Genomic DNA, 18,559 nt, shown 5'->3' on the forward strand with positions numbered 1-18,559 from the left:
CGGACATCAAACAAATAACAAAACTTTGGCTATACTGACGAGGCCAATGTGTATAGGATTTTCCTGCTCGTGCTTTGTCAAAATCTAGTATAGTTTATTATATCGTCCCACAGAGATTGAAACATCTATGCTACAGGCTTTTAATATTTCAACTACTGATTGAGAGAATCAGATTGATGAAAAGTTTGTGAAATTAAAACTTGTTAAATACTTAACAAAATTAAACAACTTTCGAAAGATTTGTGATTTAAAAGAGTTGAGAATCGTTGAATTCACTTGATAATATATTATAATAAAATCTCACTTTCTACATGTATTTCTCTAAAGTATAATTGCTTATTGCTAATACAATTATATCTTATCTCACCAAGAATTAATCAACTAATAACACTCCGTGAGGTTATGTAATTAATTGAGTTAAAACTGGTGACGGTTAAATCGAAATATCTTCTGGTCTGAATTGTGCTAAAGATAGTAAAAACTTCGTGAGAATATTTTTACTAAATCAATACTCCTGCGACTACAATTCCTCCGTGAGAATTAAAATTGAGGTAAACAAGATTACAGACTTTTAATAATAGCTTACTAATAATTAATCTCACTTTACTATTTTATCCAATAGTTACTATATATTAATTTTGCTCTGTGAGAATTACAAAATTAATATAAGAGTAACTTAAAGATAAAATATATAGAAGTGCTAACAATGATTAGTTAAAAACTATTATTATAGCACAATATAAAATATAAATAGAAAGTTCCAAACCAAGAATGTATTAAAACTGAGATGGTATTATAATATATATACAAGCTTCATCAACTATCCCAACAAAAAAAAAGATTACTCCATTATGAAGTAAGAAAAAGAACCTAGTTTAGAAATACGAAGAATTGTCAGCAAAGATATTATTTTTCACAAAAGAATAACTGCTAGGACTTAGGAATATTAAAGACAAAATAGAGACCAAGAATAGTTCTTCTCTTCTCAAGACTCGATGTCTTCTCTTCAAAATTCACACTCTATTTATAGAGTTTTCTTGCCTAAGGTTCTCCATAGTTGCAACTATGGAAATTGTAATTGCAACTATGGAAATTGTAATTACAACTATGAAAATTGTAGGTGCAACTATAACTTTGTCAAATGAGTTTCATTATGCAGAGGAAGAACCATAGTTTCAACTATACTTTGCTAGTTGCAACTATGTAATTTGCTTCATGAATTCCAATTGTCATTGTCGCAACTATGGTGCTATTTTTGCTTCTTCATTCCCAGTTGACTACTCAATTCTCACTCTTTTTTGCTTCTTTTCTTTAATTTTCATACGCTCTTCCTCCTGCGAAGTATGTTAGAAAATATGGGTGAACATGGTATATTTATTCATGTTTTATTTAAAATCTTTAATATTTGACATATAAAAATATATGAATAAATTATACCCATCAAATTCCCCCACACTTGAATCTTTGCTCGTCCTCGAGGAAAAACATTTCTACTAATAATTTTTTTTTTGGTAACATTTTCTTCAAAACGTTGGTCTTTGTAGGATAGAAAATTTATTCAAAATAACTTCCTTCATCATGCCAAATGATTAATCTTTTAAGTTTCACCAAATCTTTTACCTTGCTTCTGATTTTACTTTTGAAAAAACAAAATTTGCATTCTTTTCCTCTTGAATCTTTCAGAATTGATAACTTTATGATCACAAGTCTTGAATATCACAATTGTTCGTCCATAGGCTTGCTCTTCATGTTAATCTCCATTAATATATATTCAACACTGATTTTTGAAATCTATTTAGGACTTTTCCTTGGCTTATAATGTCAGGCTTCAGGCTGGTAGGATAAAGATATTTTTGTAGTGACTTTTCTTCTTCCAGCTTGGAGCAAATGTTCCTTGATATTAATTATTCCATCTTTTTTTCTCCAGTATTTTTGCATTTTCTTTTTTTTTCTTTTTTCTTTTATTTTTATAAAGAGTTATAAGAATATACACATACTTATATATTATATCTCTCTCTTTTTCCTTTTCTTTTTCTTTTTCTTTTTTCTTTTCTGTTTCATGCCTTGCACAGTCTTTCTTCTCTTTTTCTATCAAACATTACTTATCATGGCTGGAAGAAGTAATAACTGTAGTAGTAATATATATCTCCTTTTTTCTTTATTTTGGGGGTTATAGACCATGGTGTTTTTAAAAAAAATAGGATAATGGCTCAAAGATAGGTTCTAAAAGATAAAAGCTTCATTTTTTTTCTTGGAGAGAATAAACTAAAAGAGGCTGAAAGGTGTATCAAAGAAAGTCTAATTTCATCTTTCAAGAATCAGTGTCATCCATTATTTCGCCTCGAAGAACATTTAGAGCAAGTTCTAGAAAAATTATTGAGTATACCTTCTTGTGATAATAACTTTTCTCAATTCCTTTGATCTTGCGAGTTGGAAACGCTAGTTTTTGCCTTCACAAAATTAAAGTCATGGGCATGGAATTGATATGATAATAAAAAAAGACTTAATATTTGAGCACAATAGAAAGAATTTATTTTACTAATTAAAAACCTACAGCGACACAATCATTTAAAAAGAAAAAAAATTATTATAACATTACACAAAATATATATATATAATTTAAAAATACATAAAGTACTAAAGAAATTTTGAGAAAATAAATTAAAAATCTTTTTAGCTTTCAAATTTACAGTCACAGAAGAAAGCTTGAAAGAAACTATGACCACACATATTCTATGTGTAATAGACTGGATTAATTTAACACCTTAACAGTCATAGGGTCCGGGAATTCGCAGCGCTTGATCCACGAGCTCTTTCTTGCTTCTTGTTATAACTTCTGGTGTCTTTTCTGAGTTATGAAGACCCCTGTTTATATTTGTGGAAGGGAAGAGTTGTGATAAGAACAAACTCTTTCCGACCAATCAAATTGAAGTTTGACATGGCCGCATTTGATTGGGCAGAACATGTTACTTGCACACGTGGCGCGATTTCATTGGCATTTTAGTGTGACTGGACATGCCTTGTCATTTTGACACGTGGCATGGTCCTATTGAAACTCAAAGGCCCTTTTGTAACAAACATAGATTCAAGATCAAGCTCAAAGACCCTTGAATTTATTTACTATTGAAAAGTAGAATCAGAGGATTCATAGAGATTGTAACACTCAAATATTCGAAATAAAATACTACGATTGTTGCAATATTTTTCGGTCTTGATTTTATTTTCTCGACGCAATTTATTGTCTACGGCCAGAATTTGTAGACAATAAATTTGGTTCGAGAAAATAAAATCAAGACCGAAAATATCGCAACAATCGTAGTATTTTATTTCAAATATTTGAGTGTTACAATCTCTATGATTCCTCTGATTCTACTTTTCTAGTATAAATTCAAGGACCTTTGAGCTTGATCTTGAATATGTATTTGTTGCACTGGTAAGCATTAAAATTTTATCGAATTTAAATCGATAAAATAATATGGACTATATTTTAATATGCTAGTCCAAATAAATATTATGGGCTAATATAATTGAATTAATTATATAAGTCCAATATATATGGATTAAATAAATAAGTCTTAATCCATTGGGCTGACCCATTTAATTGGGCTAAAAGTGATGAGCCCACTTCATTAAGCCCAAGATGCCATCTTCCTAGAGGCCCAATTTGGTGCCACGTGTCAAATGATGTGGCACGCCAAGTGAAGCGGAAGAGCCAATAGGATCATGCCATGTGTCAAAATGACAAGGCATGCCCAGTCACACTGAAAGGCCAATGAAATCGTGCCACGTATGCAAGTGACATGTTCTGGCCAATCAAATGCGGCCATGTCACACTTCAATTTGATTGGTCGGAAAGAGTTTGTTCTTATCATGACTGCTCCCTTCCACAACTATAAATAGGGGTCTTCATAACTCAGAAAAGATACCATAAGTTATAACAAGAAGCAAGAAAGAGCTCGTGGATCAAACGCTGCAAATTCCTCCACAAGTTTCAGGCTTCAAGTTCAAGAACGAAGAACAAATCAAGTTCAAGTTCAAGAACGAAGAACAAATCAAGGTCAAATTCAAGCAATCAAGCTCAAGCTCAAGAACAAGATCATCGTTCGTGGCAACAAACATAGATTCAAGATCAAGCTCAATGGCCCTTGAATTTATTTACTATTGAAAAGTAGAATCAGAGGATTCATAGAGATTGTAACACTCAAATATTCGAAATAAAATACTACGATTGTTGCGATATTTTTCGGTCTTGATTTTATTTTCTCGAACCAAATTTATTGTCTACAAATTCTGGCACGCCCAGTGGGACAATCTCTACCTCTCATCTCAACTTTTCAATCACCAAAGTTCAAGAACATTGAAATGGCTTCGAAGAAAATCAACTCCAGATCAACATCCACCAAGGTTGCTAACTCCAGGTTCTATGCTGATGTGGAAAGCATCCTCGATGTCACCTTTGGAAGCTTCGGACCGGTTATGAGGAGCAAAGCAAGCTCTTTAGGACAACAATCACCCCAAGTACCGTCCGCATCAACCCCTATTTTCGGATCTTCATCCTCAAAAGGAGCAAGATCTTCCACAAACGCATCTGAAGGAGGAAGCGATGTTACTGAAAAGATCAAGAAAACTCTTGCTCTGCTTGACCTCTCCGGTTCCAAGCACTGCTGTGAAGGAAGATGATGATGCTTCAAGCGATGGATCCTCCCCACTTACACCACATAGCGTGATCCAGTCAAGGATCAATCTGTGTGAAAATCCATGCTACTCTCCATCATCCACGACAATCATGCAAACCATGGTGACAAACACTTCATCTATGGAGGAGCAGTTGGCAAACTTGACGGAAGCAATCGCTAGCTTGACCAAATGCATGCAAAATCAACAGGCTAGAATTGACAAGCTAATAGACAGGGTGGGAATCTTGATGGAAGAAGAATCTACCCATGCACCCGGCAAGCTCCCAGAAGTTCTAGAGAGTGACTCTCCCCCAAGACAAGCAGCATCCACTAAGGCTATCCCTGTCTCATCTGAAGGGATGATTCCAATCGATCAACTGAAGGAGTTCATCGAAGGAACCATTAAGAACAAATATGAAGTTGCTGCCAAATCCTCCCTTACATATGCAAAGCCGTACACTGCAAGGATCGATATGTTGAAGATGCCTGCTGGCTATCAACCTTCGAAGTTTCAATAGTTTGATGGTAAAGGTAACCCAAAGCAACATATTGCGAACTTCGTGGAGACGTGCAACAATGTTGGGACTTATGAAGATTACCTCATCAAGCAGTTTGTCCGCTCGCTAAAAGGAAATGCTTTTGACTAGTATACGGACCTCGAGGTTGGATCTATCGACAACTAGGATCAAATAAAGCAAGAGTTCCTCAATCGCTTTTATAGCACAAGACGCATGGTGAGTATGATAGAGCTTACAAATACTCGTCAACGAAAGGGGGAACCAGTTATCGACTTTATCAATCGTTGGAGGAATGCAAGCCTCAACTGCAAAGACAGTCTTAGTGAAGCTTCAGGCACAGAGATATGCATCCAAGGCATGCATTGGGGATTGCGCTACATCTTGCAAGGTATCAAGCCTAGCACATTTAAAGAACTTGCAACTCGTGCCCATAACATGGAATTGAGCATGGCCTCCGCTGGAAATGAAAGGCTACTCATCTATGAACCTTGCAAAGTGAGTGACAAGCAAGAAGTCAGGAAGTGGGCCAAGTTCGTAGCCAAGTCTAAAAGCAAAAAAACTATGAATGTCAATACGTTACATATGAAGTTCACGACGAAGGTAAGTAAGAAGCAGAGTATGAAATCCACTTCCTTTCAAGACAAGCCAAGTGGAAAGTTGACTCTAAAAGAAATGCAGGAAAAAGAGTACCCATTCCTGGATTCTGATGTGCCAGCCATTTTCGAAGAGCTCCTCGAGTTAAATCCATTGAGCTTCCGGAGATGAAGCAACCAAATGAAGCTGGGAAAACAAATGACCCGAACTACTGCAAATATCACCGACTTGTAAGCCACCCTCTGGAGAAGTGCTTTGTCCTCAAGGATAAATTCATGGATTTGGCTCGCGAAAAGAAGATCATGCTTGAAGATGAGAAAGCAAGCGCAAACTAAGTCTTTATCACCTTTGGCTCATTCAGTCAGGATGACTTAGGTGGTTCTGGAGAAAGTAAAGATGAAGAATTACTGGAGAGCGACAAAGCTGAAGTCAATCAACCTGATGATGATGAAGGTTGGACATTGGTGACTCGTCGTAGGCACCACAAAAGGAGCCCACGAAAAGAATCAATAGAACAACCAACAAGGAAGATGATGGTAAAAAGACCAACGAAAAAGAATCCAGTTAGGCATTTGAAGAAAGCAAAAGTGGAGATGCACCATTCTCAAAAGCCACGACATCCAATGACCTTGGAGAAGTTTTTACCAAGTTGGTTCCACACGAAGATTTCCCATGAGGGCATTGATGCCTCATGTTGCCATGCTGACAAAGCGGAAGAAAAGAGTGATGACCTACCGTTGGCACCATCTTCGGAAAAGCCCATCGAGTCCACTCCTCAAGAAGTTAATGTTTGTGAGGAAAAGGTCACGTTCACAAATGACGATCTTTTGCTAGGTGACACTCCTCATAACCGCCCATTGTACATGGTTGGCTATATGCGCGATGAAAGGGTAAATCGGATTTTGGTTGATGGAGGATCCTCAGTGAACATTTTACCAATCCACACTGTGAAAGAACTTGGTATTCCCATGAAAGAACTCTCAGAAAGTCGTGTGATGATCCAAGGATTCAACCAAGGGGGGCAAAGAGCCATAGGCGCGATCAGGCTGGGAATCACTATTGAAGATATGCAATCAAGTGCATGGCTACATGTGAACGATGCGAAGACTTCATACAATGTTTTGCTTGGGAGGCCTTGGATACATGAGAATAAAGTAGTTCCATCTACCTACCATCAATGTTTAAAATACTACGAGGGTAAAGTCGAGAAGACGGTAGTTGCTGATGATGAGCCATTCACCGAGGTTGAGTCACACTTTGCCGATGCAAAGTTCTACTTGAAGAACCACATTGTGAAGGAGCTGAAAGTTGATGATGGTACGAAAAGCAAGAATGACGAACCCATAGCTAAAAGAGCTTATGTGACTATTGGTAAAGCCAAAACTGTTACTGAGGAGGTACCCGCCCACGTGAATAAATCTCATAAAGGGGGTATTGCATCTTATGGAAAGAAAGTAAGTCCCACGCTCCAATATGTCCCTAAAAGGAAGAAAGAGGAGGGCGGATCACATAATCTCCAAACCAAGACGCTAAGGGAGTTAACTCTTTCGGTAAAACGAATTGAGGCAGTAAAGTTGTCCTCAAAGCCGCTTGCAGGGATTGTAGCCCAAAATCGTTTGCAGAATGTGGCACTCCCTACAAAGCGAACAAATGAAGGTTTCGATCCTAACGCTTACAAGCTATTTGCAAAAGCTGGATACAATCCCAATGAGCCGTCAAAGTTAGGGAAGCTCCCATCAGAAGCTGCAATGAGGCAACCACATGAAGGTCTAGGATACAAGCAACCGTCGCCAGTGCGCATCTCAATAAGAAGGGCGAGTAGCAATTATATCAGTGTAGAAGACGAATCTGCCGCTTCTAACAGGTCTTCTGTCTTTGATCGGCTTGGAAAATCAACTGTGAGAACTTCTGTATTTGAGAGATTGGGTCCATTAAAGAAGGGGAATAAGTTCCAGAGAAATCATCGAAATACAAGAACACCCGCTTCACCCAAAATTCAGGAGATCTCTAAGGATTTCCAAAGTTTGGTTTATTCCAGAATGAGGCGACAAACAAAACTGGTGGTTTCATGTGAAGAAGTACTGAAGGTAAAGCCATATACTATGGTCTACACTAAGGAACGTAACGAAGATGAAGAAAGTGTAGGTTCTTCGTATTATGTCACTGTACAAGGCGAGAATGGTGTTTCGTCTTCGATGGAAGATAATGCGGAATTGGAGGATGTTTTGCCGTGTTATCACATATTCTTTAATGATGGGGACCCTTAAGAAGATGAAGATGCGAAAGATGCTCCACCTGAATTTGAAGAAGGAGTGAAAACGACAGTTGATGCCTTAAAAGAAGTTAACCTTGGCACCGATGAGGAACCAAGACCCACCTACCTAAGTGTTTTACTAGAAGTTGATAAAGAGAGCACTTATATTGAGTTACTCAAAGAATTCAGGGATGTCTTTGCTTGGAGTTACAAAGAGATGCCTGGCTTGGACCCGAAAGTAGCAGTTCATCACCTTGCAGTAAAAAATGGTACTCGCCCTGTTAAACAAGCTCAAAGGCATTTTAGTCCGGACTTGGTTCCCCTGATTGAAACTGAAGTTAACAAACTCATTGAAGCTGGATTTATTCGGGAAGTTAAATACCCAACATGGGTTTCAAGTATTGTCCCTGTAAGGAAGAAGAATGGGCAGATTCGAGTATGCGTTGACTTCAGGGACCTCAATAATGCATGTCCCAAAGATGAATTCTCGGTTCCTATTCTAGAGCTGATGATCGATGCTACTACTGGTTACGAGGCAATGTCTTTCATGGACAATTCGTCGGGCTATAACCAAATTCGCATGGCACCAAAAGATGAAGAGCTTACTACATTTCGCACCCCCAAGGGTATTTATTGCTACAAGGTAATGCCTTTTGGCTTGAAATATGCTGGTGCTACTTACCAAAGGGCTATGCAGAATATTTTCGACGATCTTCTCCATAAGAATGTCAAATGCTATATTGACAACTTGGTGGTGAAATCAAGAGAGAAGGGAGACCACATGAAAGACTTGAGGATGGTATTTGAATTGTTCCGGAGGTACCAACTTAGGATGAATCCATTGAAATGTGCCTTTGGAGTTACTTCTAGAAAGTTCCTTGGTTTAATTGTCCTACATTGAGGGATCGAAATTGATCAAGCCAAAGTGGATGCCATTTTGAAAATGCCTGAGCCTCGAGATATCCATAAATTGAAAAGTCTGCAAGGAAAGCTAGCATACCTTAGAAGATTCATATCAAACCTGGCTGGGAGGTGCCAACCATTTAGTCACCTCATAAAGAAAGGCGTTCCTTTCAAGTGGGATCAAGCTTGTAGCAATGCCTTCGAAAGTATCAAAACCTACTTGATGAAGCCTCCAGATTTAGCAGCTCCTATACCAGGAAAGCCATTGATACTATACATTGCGGCGCAAGAAAGGTCTGTTGGAGCACTGTTGGCCCAAGAAAATAGTGAGGGGAAAGAAAACTCTCTTTACTACTTGAGCAGGATGATGACACCTAACGAGTTGAACTATTCGCCAATTGAAAAGTTGTGTTTGGCGCTAGTCTTCTCAATTCAAAAGTTGAAGCACTACTTTCAAGCTCATGTTGTCCATCTTGTTTCTAAAGCAAATCCCATCAAGTTCGTGATGTCAAAACCTGTTCTTAGTGATCGACTAGCGAGATGGTACCTCCAATTTCAACAATTCGAGATTTTGTACATCCCTCAAAAGGCTGTAAAAGGACAAGCATAGGCAGACTTCTTGGCAGATCATCCGATACCTGATGACTAAGAGCTAACTGATGAACTACCTGATGAGGATGCAATGGTCATTGAAGTTCAACCTCCATGGAAGATGTACTTTGATGGTGCTGCGCATCGTGGGGGAGCCGGGGCTGGCGTAGTATTTGTCACTCCTCAAGGTGAAGTCTTGCCCTACTCCTTTACCTTGACACAACTCTGTTCCAACAATGTTGCTGAATATCAAACATTAATACTTGGGCTTGAAATGGCCGTTAATATGAAGAAATTGCAATTGCAAGTCTTTGGTGACTCCCAGTTAGTGGTCAATCAGCTTTTGGGTAGTTACGAGGTCAAGAAGACTGAACTACACCCATATCATGATTACGCAAAAAGGTTGATGGGGTGGCTCAGCGATGTGACTATTCAGTATGTACCAAGGAAAGAAAATAAGAAGGCTGATGCTTTAGCTATGCTAGCTTCATCATTAGCCCTACCTGACCAAGCGCAAGTTACCGTCTGCCAAAAATAGGTAGTACCACCGCCAAATGAGGTCGAAGGTGAAGATAATGAACTCAAGCATCTTGTTGCTGTTTCTGAAGTTGAGAAAGAAGAATGGCGACAACCCATTATCGACTACTTATGCTATGGGATACTTCCAGAAAATCCGAGGAGAAGGACTGAAATCCGTCGTCTTGCACCTCGCTTCCTTTACTATAAGGATACTTTATATAGAAGGTCGTTCGAGGGAGTACTCTTGCGATGCCTAGGAGAAGAAAAAGCTCTCCAAGCTTTGCAAGAGGCACATTCTGGGGTATGTGGGTCACACCAGTCCGGACCAAAGCTCCACTTCCATATAAAAAGGATGGGATATTATTGGCCAACAATGGTAAAAAATTGCTTGGACTATGCTCGAAGATGCAAGGCTTGTCAATTCCATGCAAATTTTATTCATCAACCTCCTAAAATATTGCACCCGACTGTTGCATCCTGGGCATTTGACGCTTGGGGATTGGATGTTGTTGGACCACTGCCAAAGTCCTCAGGTGGGCACCTATACATCTTGGCTGCAACTGACTACTTCTCAAAATGGGCTGAAGCTATTGCTCTTAAGGAAGTAAAAAAGGAAAATGTTGCAAGTTTCATCCGAGTAAACATTATTTATTGCTTTGGCATTCCTCATTACATAACAACGGATAATGAAAAGCCATTCGATAATAGGTTGATGAACAGGATTTGTGATATCTTTGGCTTCAAGCAATGTAACTCTTCGATGTACAATGTTGCCGCCAATGGTCTAGCTGAGGCATTCAACAAGACTCTATGCAACTTGTTAAAGAAAGTTGTCTCCAAATCCAAACGAGATTGGAATGACCGTATGGAAGAAGCTCTATGGGCATATAGAATGACTTATCGCATGCCAACACAGGCTACTCCTTATTCGCTCGTTTATGGAGTCGAAGTTGTCTTGACACTTGAGCGTCAAATACCTTTGTTACGACTGGCTATTCAAGAAGGGATCACTGATGAAGAAAATGCTCCACTTTGATTAGCAGAGTTGGAAGCTCTTGATGAAAAGAGATTGGAAGCTCAACAGAGTCTTGAATGTTATCAAGCTCGATTGTCTCACGCCTTCAATAAAAGAGTTCGTTCGAGATCCTTTCAAGTAGGAGATCAAGTCCTTGCCGTACGAAAACCCATAATTACTTCCCATAAACTTGTAGGGAAGTTCACTTCAAAATGGGATGGGCCATATGTCATACAAGAAGTTTATTCAAGTGGGGCTTACAAGCTGGTTGATGCAGATGGTATGAGAATCGGCTCTATAAACGGCAAGTTTTTGAAGAAGTATTATCCATGAAGTTGCAAGTCATAATGCTCCTCGATGTACGAGCCTAAACTGCAAGTCATGATGCTCCTCGACGTACGAGCCTAAACTGCAAGTCATGATGCTCCTTGATGCACGAGCCTAAACTGTATGTTGCTATACTCCTAGCCCGCATGAGTCTAAACTGTGTATGCCCCCCTCCAAAATCCGCTAGGTTGAAAATCTCAAAAGAGGCGGCCTAGGCAAAAGTCAAGACATAAAAAAAATCTACCCAGTCTGAACTACGGTATGACTTGATCCTCTTCACCGAGGTACGTAGGCAGCTTAAAGTTTCATTCTAAGTTCAGTCACATAAGTTCAAAGATACATATTGCCCCAATTGTTGTTCGAATGAAGTATGAAGGAATGTAAGATCAAGCTGAAATGCCATCCTCCTACTGAACTTTGACCTCATTTGATTTAAAGGGGGCGACCATCCATGGTAAATTGATATCTTCGATGGGCCGATTTTAGGAGGATGTCAAGTATTTGCATTGAAGTCCAGGGATTCTCTATGTCTTCAGGTTCGCCAAACCTTCAAGTTTGTTGGTCTCCAAGTTCTCCCTCTACCTTAAAAAAAAGGGGAAGAGAAGAGAGACATCAAAAGGAAACACAAGTCTAAGGAAAGGATTGCTTGGCACAACGTTTCAAATTCAGTGAGATTTAAGTCTAGTTTTCTTGAAATCAACAAAGTTGAAGTCTTCAAATCCGCTGATCTTCAAGTTGAAATATTTAGGCCCTCCAAGTCTCAAAGTTGAAGTCTTCAAGTCCGTCGGTCTTCAAGTTGAAGTCTTCAAATTCGCTGATCTTCAAGTTGAAATATTTAGGCCTTCCAAGTCTCAAAGTTGAAGTCTTCAAGTTCGTCGGTCTTCAAGTTTCAACCTTCAAATTCGTCGGTCTTAAAGTTGAATTGTTCAAGCCCTCCGAATCTTCGAGTTGAAGTCTGCAAAATACGCCAAATCTTCAAATTTTTCCAAGTGTTCAAGTCGATGTCATCTTCGAGTTGAAGCTTTATAACTTTCCAATCTTAAGGTGGACATATAAATCGCTTTCTACCTTACGTTGGCCTCGCCGATAGTCGAGCCACATTGAGAGTAATATCTTCGGTAGTCAGACCACTTTGAGAGTAATATCTCCAAGAATCGGGCCACATTGAGAGTAATCTCTCCAAGAATCGGGCCATTTTGAGAGTAATCTCTCCAAGAATTGGGCCACATTGAGAGTAATCTCTCCGGTAGTCGTGCCACTTTGAGAGTAATCTCTCCAAGAATTGGGCCACATTGAGAGTAATCTCTCCAAGAATCGGGCCATTTTGAGAGTAATCTCTCCAAGAATTGGGCCACATTGAGAGTAATCTTTCCGGTAGTCGGGCCACTTTAAGAGTAATCTCTCCAAGAATTGGGCCACATTGAGAGTAATCTCTCCAAGAATTGGGCCACATTGAGAGTAATCTCTCCAAGAATTGGGCCACATTGAGAGTAATCTCTCCAAGAATCGGGCCATTTTGAGAGTAATCTCTCCAAGAATCGGGCCATTTTAAGAGTAATCTCTCCAAGAATTGGGCCACATTGAGAGTAATCTCTCCAAGAATCGGGTCATTTTGAGAGTAATCTCTCCAAGAATCGGGCTATTTTGAGAGTAATCTCTCCGGCAGTCGGGCCATGAAAGTAATCCCTCCGATATTTGGGCAGGGATGAGTAACCATCCCCTCACACCCCAAGATTGTCTTCTTCATGTGTGGATCATCTTGTTGAACAAGAACAAAACGACAAGAACAAATCCTTCTCGTTTGACCTACAAAAAAAGGAGGAAAAAGGACAACAAAACAAGGAAAGCACAAGAAAAGAAGAAGAAATTACCTTCGCGTCAATGCTTCCGAGTCCACAAAACTAGACTCAAATAGATTGCAAATATGCAAATTGATACTGAACAAATATGAGTGCATGGGATTTATATAGAATTCTCAAAGTGGCTGTTGGAAATTAATTCCCGATGTGGGACGTTGCAACAATATGTCTTCGAAAAGGACTCGGATAGGTGTAAAGGCGGCAGAAATAAGTTGTCGTGGACAAGGACTCGAAGTGTAGTCTTATATTCATAGTTTTTCTCCTAAAAAGATTTGGATAGTGATGGTGCAGTGATACAGGAGGTTTGGGATTAAGTTACGTGGCAAACTCATGCACTGGACGAATACTACATATGACAATATAGTGATTCACAATTAAAAGAGAGATTTGTTTTATCAAACTCAAAATAGAACATTAGCAAGCAATTACTATGTTCAACGTGACTGGAATCTGAAAGTTTGGTTTTTCAAGCTTTGGAGTTATCATTATTACTTTTAAAGTAAATTGGCCAAATCTTACGTGAAAAAGAAAGAGAAGAAAGGATGATGCTTCATAATACTTCAAGCCTAGTCTTAAAGCTTATGTCTAGACAAGTCTTGAAGTAGGGGGCATTTGTAAGCATTAGAATTTTATCGAATTTAAATCGATAAAACAATATGGACTATATTTTAATATGCTAGTCCAAATAAATATTATGGGCTAATATAATTGAATTAATATATAAGTCCAATATATATGGATTAAATAAATAAGTCTTAATCCATTGGGCTGACCCATTTAATTGGGCTAAAAGTGATGAGTTCACTTCATTAAGCCCAAGATGCCATCTTCTTAGAGGCCTAATTTGGTGCCACGTGTCAAATGACGTGGCACGCCAAGTCAAGCGGAAGAGCCAATAAGATCATGTCACGTGTCAAAATGACAAGGCATGCCCAGTCACACTGAAAGGCAAATGAAATCGTGCCACATGTGCAAGTGACATGTTCTGGCCAATCAAATGCGGCCATGTCACACTTCAATTTGATTGGTTGGAAAGAATTTGTTCTTATCATGACTCGTCCCTTCCACAACTATAAATAGGGGTCTTCATAACTCAGAAAAGACACCAAAAGTTATAACAAGAAGCAAGAAAGAGCTCATGGATCAAACACTGCAAATTCCTCCACAAATTTCAAGCTTCAAGTTCAAGAACGAAGAACAAATCAAGTTCAAGTTCAAGAAAGAAGAACAAATCAAGGTCAAATTCAAGCAATCAAGCTCAAGCTCAAGAACAAGATCATCGTTTGTGGCAACAAACATAGATTCAAGATCAAACTCAAAGGCCCTTGAATTTATTTACTATTGAAAAGTAGAATCAGAGGATTCATAGAGATTGTAACACTCAAATATTCGAAATAAAATACTACGATTGTTGCGATATTTTTCGGTCTTGATTTTATTTTCTCGACGCAATTTATTGTCTACAATAGGGTCCGGGTTTTGATATGAACTAGAAAATTTACCTAAGCCAATAATTAATTTACATAATTAGATGGTTAACCAACCATTAACTTAGGCATACCGACCACCATGGAATTACTCCTATATACATGGATCTGTTTTTGTAGAGGCCTTCATGGGATGTCCTGGTTGTACAATAATCTGGATATTAACCATATCAATTGGTTAAGCATTTATTCATACAAATTATATTGGGCTTATGAGGCTCCATTGTTTCACCCTCAATGGCTACGGGTAAGGAAATTATAGTTCTGAGTTTAATGTCGTCAGCTAGACTTATTAACAGCGGAATGTATTAGGCTATCAAGGTTACCGATGGTTGTTGCTCAAAATGTTTTCCAAAATACAACTTTAACCTGTGACCATTTACCTTAAATTTGTCTCCTCTATTGATCTGTTGAATTTCAATTGCCCCATATGGAGTAACATCTGTAACATTATAAGGACCTATCCACCTGGATTTTAATTTCCCTGGAAATAGCCTCAGCCTATTATTATAAAGAAGTACTTGATCTCCAATTTTGAAACTTTTTTGTCGGATCAAATTGTCATGCCATATTTTTGTTTTTTCTTTGAATATTTTGGCATTTTCATAAGTTTCCAACCTCAGTTCTTCCAATTCATTAACCTGAAAAAATCTCTTTTTACCAGCAGAGGTTAATTCAAAGTTTAATACTTTCAGTGCCCAAAAAGCTTTGTGTTCTAATTTAACTGGAAAATGGCAAGCCTTTCCAAAGACTAATTTATATGGGGATGTTCCAATTGGCGTTTTGAACGCCGTTCGATATGCCCATAATGCATCATCTAATTTTAAAGACTAGTCTTTTCTTGAAATTCCAACCGTCTTTTCAAGAATTCTTTTTAGCTCACGGTTTGAAACTTCAACTTGCCCCTGTGTTTGAGCATGATATGGTGTTCCAGTTTTATGAGTCACCCCATATTTCGACAAAGCAGAAAATTGCCTATTCATGAAATGAGTTCCTTGATCACAAATGATGACTCGAGGTGTGCCAAATCTAGTAAAAATATTTTTTCTAAGAAAATTACACACTGTATGAGCATCATTCTTCCTTGTGGGGATGGCTTCAACCCATCTTGATACATAATCCATAGCCACAAGGATATATTCAAATGAATGAGAAGAAGGAAAAGGACCCATGAAATCTATTCCCCAAACATCAAATATTTCACATACTTGTATTGATTGTAATGACATCTCATCTCTCTTAGTGATATTACTTGTTTTCTGACACCTATCACATTGTGCAACATATGCTGGGCATCTTTGAAGAGTGTTGGCCAGAAAAATCCGGCCTCCAATACTTTAAATGGCGTACGGTTTGCAGCATAATGACCTCCAATTGCTCCATCATGGCATTGATACAAAATTTTGGTCATCTCTTCTTCAGGTCCACACCTCCTGATGATATTATCTGCACAAATTTTGAACAAGTAAGGTTCATTCCACAAATAATACTTAGCATTAGAAATAAGTTTTTTTCTTTGCTGGTAAGAGAGATATTGGGGTGTCCATCTTCCAACCAAGTAGTTAGCAATATCTGCGAACCAGGGTGGTTGAGTTACAATAGAATTGACTGAAAAAATGTGTTCATCAGGAAATTCTTCTTTTATCTCGCTGAACTCAAGGGGAGGGTCTTCTAGTCTAGACAAATGGTCAGCTACCTGATTCTCTGTTCCTTTTTTTATCATTTATCTCAAGGTCAATTCTTGCAGAAGTAAAATCCATCTTAACAATCTAGGTCGAGCATCTTTTTTTGCTAAGAGGTATTTTAAAGCTGCATGGTCAGTAAAAATAGTGACCTTTGTTCCTATTAAATAAGAACGAAATTTATCAAATGCAACTACTACTGTCAGTAACTCTTTTTCTGTTGTGGCATAATTCAGTTGAGCCTCATTTAGTATTCTACTGGCATAGTAAATGGGATGAAAAAACTTATCCTTTCTTTGGCCTAAAACAGCTCCAATTGTTGTATCACTAGCATCACACATAACCTCAAAAGGTTGACTCCAATTAGGGGACACAACTATAGGGCCAGTTGATAATTTCTCCTTAAGGGTGTGAAAAGCTATCAAACAATCACCTGAAAAATCAAACTTAACACCTTTCATCAAGAGGTTAGTCAGAGGTTTTGAAATCTTTGAAAAATCCTTTATGAACCGTTTGTAAAAACCTGCATGACCTAGAAAGCTTATAATGCCTTTAACAGTTGTGGGAGGGGGTAATCCTGCTATAAGATTAATTTTAGCCTTATCAACTTCTATCCCATTAGCAGTGATTTTATGTCCTAAAACAATTCCCTCTGTAACCATAAAATGATATTTTCCCAATTTAGAATTGTGACGACCCAAAGGGTCATCACCTATTTTCTCATCCATTCTGTGTTTCCGTGGCCTTGAAAACCTCATTTAGAGTCGCCTCGTGATTTGTGTGCGTAGTCCGGGCGCATAGCCGGAAAGCTTAAATATGAAATTCTGTGAAAAATACTAAGTTTTGAGTTTAAAATGAATAAATTTGACTTCGGTCAACATTTTGGGTAAACGGACCCAGACCCGTGATTTGATGGTCTCGGAAGGTCCGTAGGAAAATATGGGACTTACGTGTATGCCCGGAATTGAATTCCGAGGTCCCAAGCCCGAGAAATGAATTTTTTAGTAAAATTATTTTTTTGAAATTGTTAATGAAATTTGATTAGAATGTGTTGGTATCGGTCCCGTATTTTGGTTCCGGTGCCCAGTACATGTATTATATGTGATTTAAGATGTTTCTGTAAAGTTTGGTTAAAATCAGACGTCGTTTGACGTGTTTCGGACTTGAAATCTTAAATTTGAACTTGATGAAGTTTTTGGAAATATTCTTGATTTTTGAGGTTTGATTCATTATTTTTGGAGGTTAGTTTGGCGATTTGATCGCACGGATAAGTTCGTATGATGTTGTTGAGTTAGTACGTGTATTTGGTTAGGAGCCCTGAGGGCTCGGGAGTGTTAACGGAGGTGTTTCAGGATGGTTTTTGGCTTATGAATGTTGTAGGTTTTTAGCTGTTGGGTTTCTGATGTTTCCTTCTTCGCGTTCGCGGGAGTACCCACGTGAACGTAATGTGTAAATTTCGACGAAGGGAAATCCTTCTACGTGAACGTGTAGCCCAGGACGCGAACGCGAGGCAATGGGGGTTTATACCTTCGCGAACACGGATCTGGCTACGCGAACGCGAAGGCCAAGTGGCCTGGGCAGGGGGTGGGGCAATTACCCTACGCGAACGCGACCGGTTGAACGCGAACACGAGGGCTCGAGGGGATCCTTCTCCGCGAATGCGAGCCCGTTCACGCGAACGTGAAGGCTTATCCAGCCTGACCCATCGTGAACGCGAAGGGTCTATCGCAAACGCGAAGGGCATTTTCGCCTAGTGATTTAAAAGACCAGAAACAAAACCATTACGGGATTTTCACAAAACTTCACAAACCCTTTCTTCTCCAAAATTCTAGGGCAACTTTTGAAGCATCTTTTCACTATTAACTCATGGGTTAGTAATCTTTAACTCGTTTTCTTCATTTTCCATCACCATCTATTGAAATTCTAGGCCTAAAACATGTGATTAAGGGTAGAAGTTAGGAAATTAGGTAGGGTTAGGGATTTTTTTTATTTTTCTTGATTTAGACCTCGTTTTGGGGTAGAATTTGAAAATAAATTATATATGTGGGCTCGTGGATGAATGGGTGATTTGATTTTGGTCCGAACCTCGTGTTTTGACCAAGCGGGCCTGGGGTCGATTTTTGGGATTTTGGGA

Source organism: Nicotiana sylvestris, chromosome 6, assembly GCF_000393655.2.
Source record: "Nicotiana sylvestris chromosome 6, ASM39365v2, whole genome shotgun sequence".
Taxonomy (NCBI): Eukaryota; Viridiplantae; Streptophyta; class Magnoliopsida; order Solanales; family Solanaceae; genus Nicotiana; species Nicotiana sylvestris.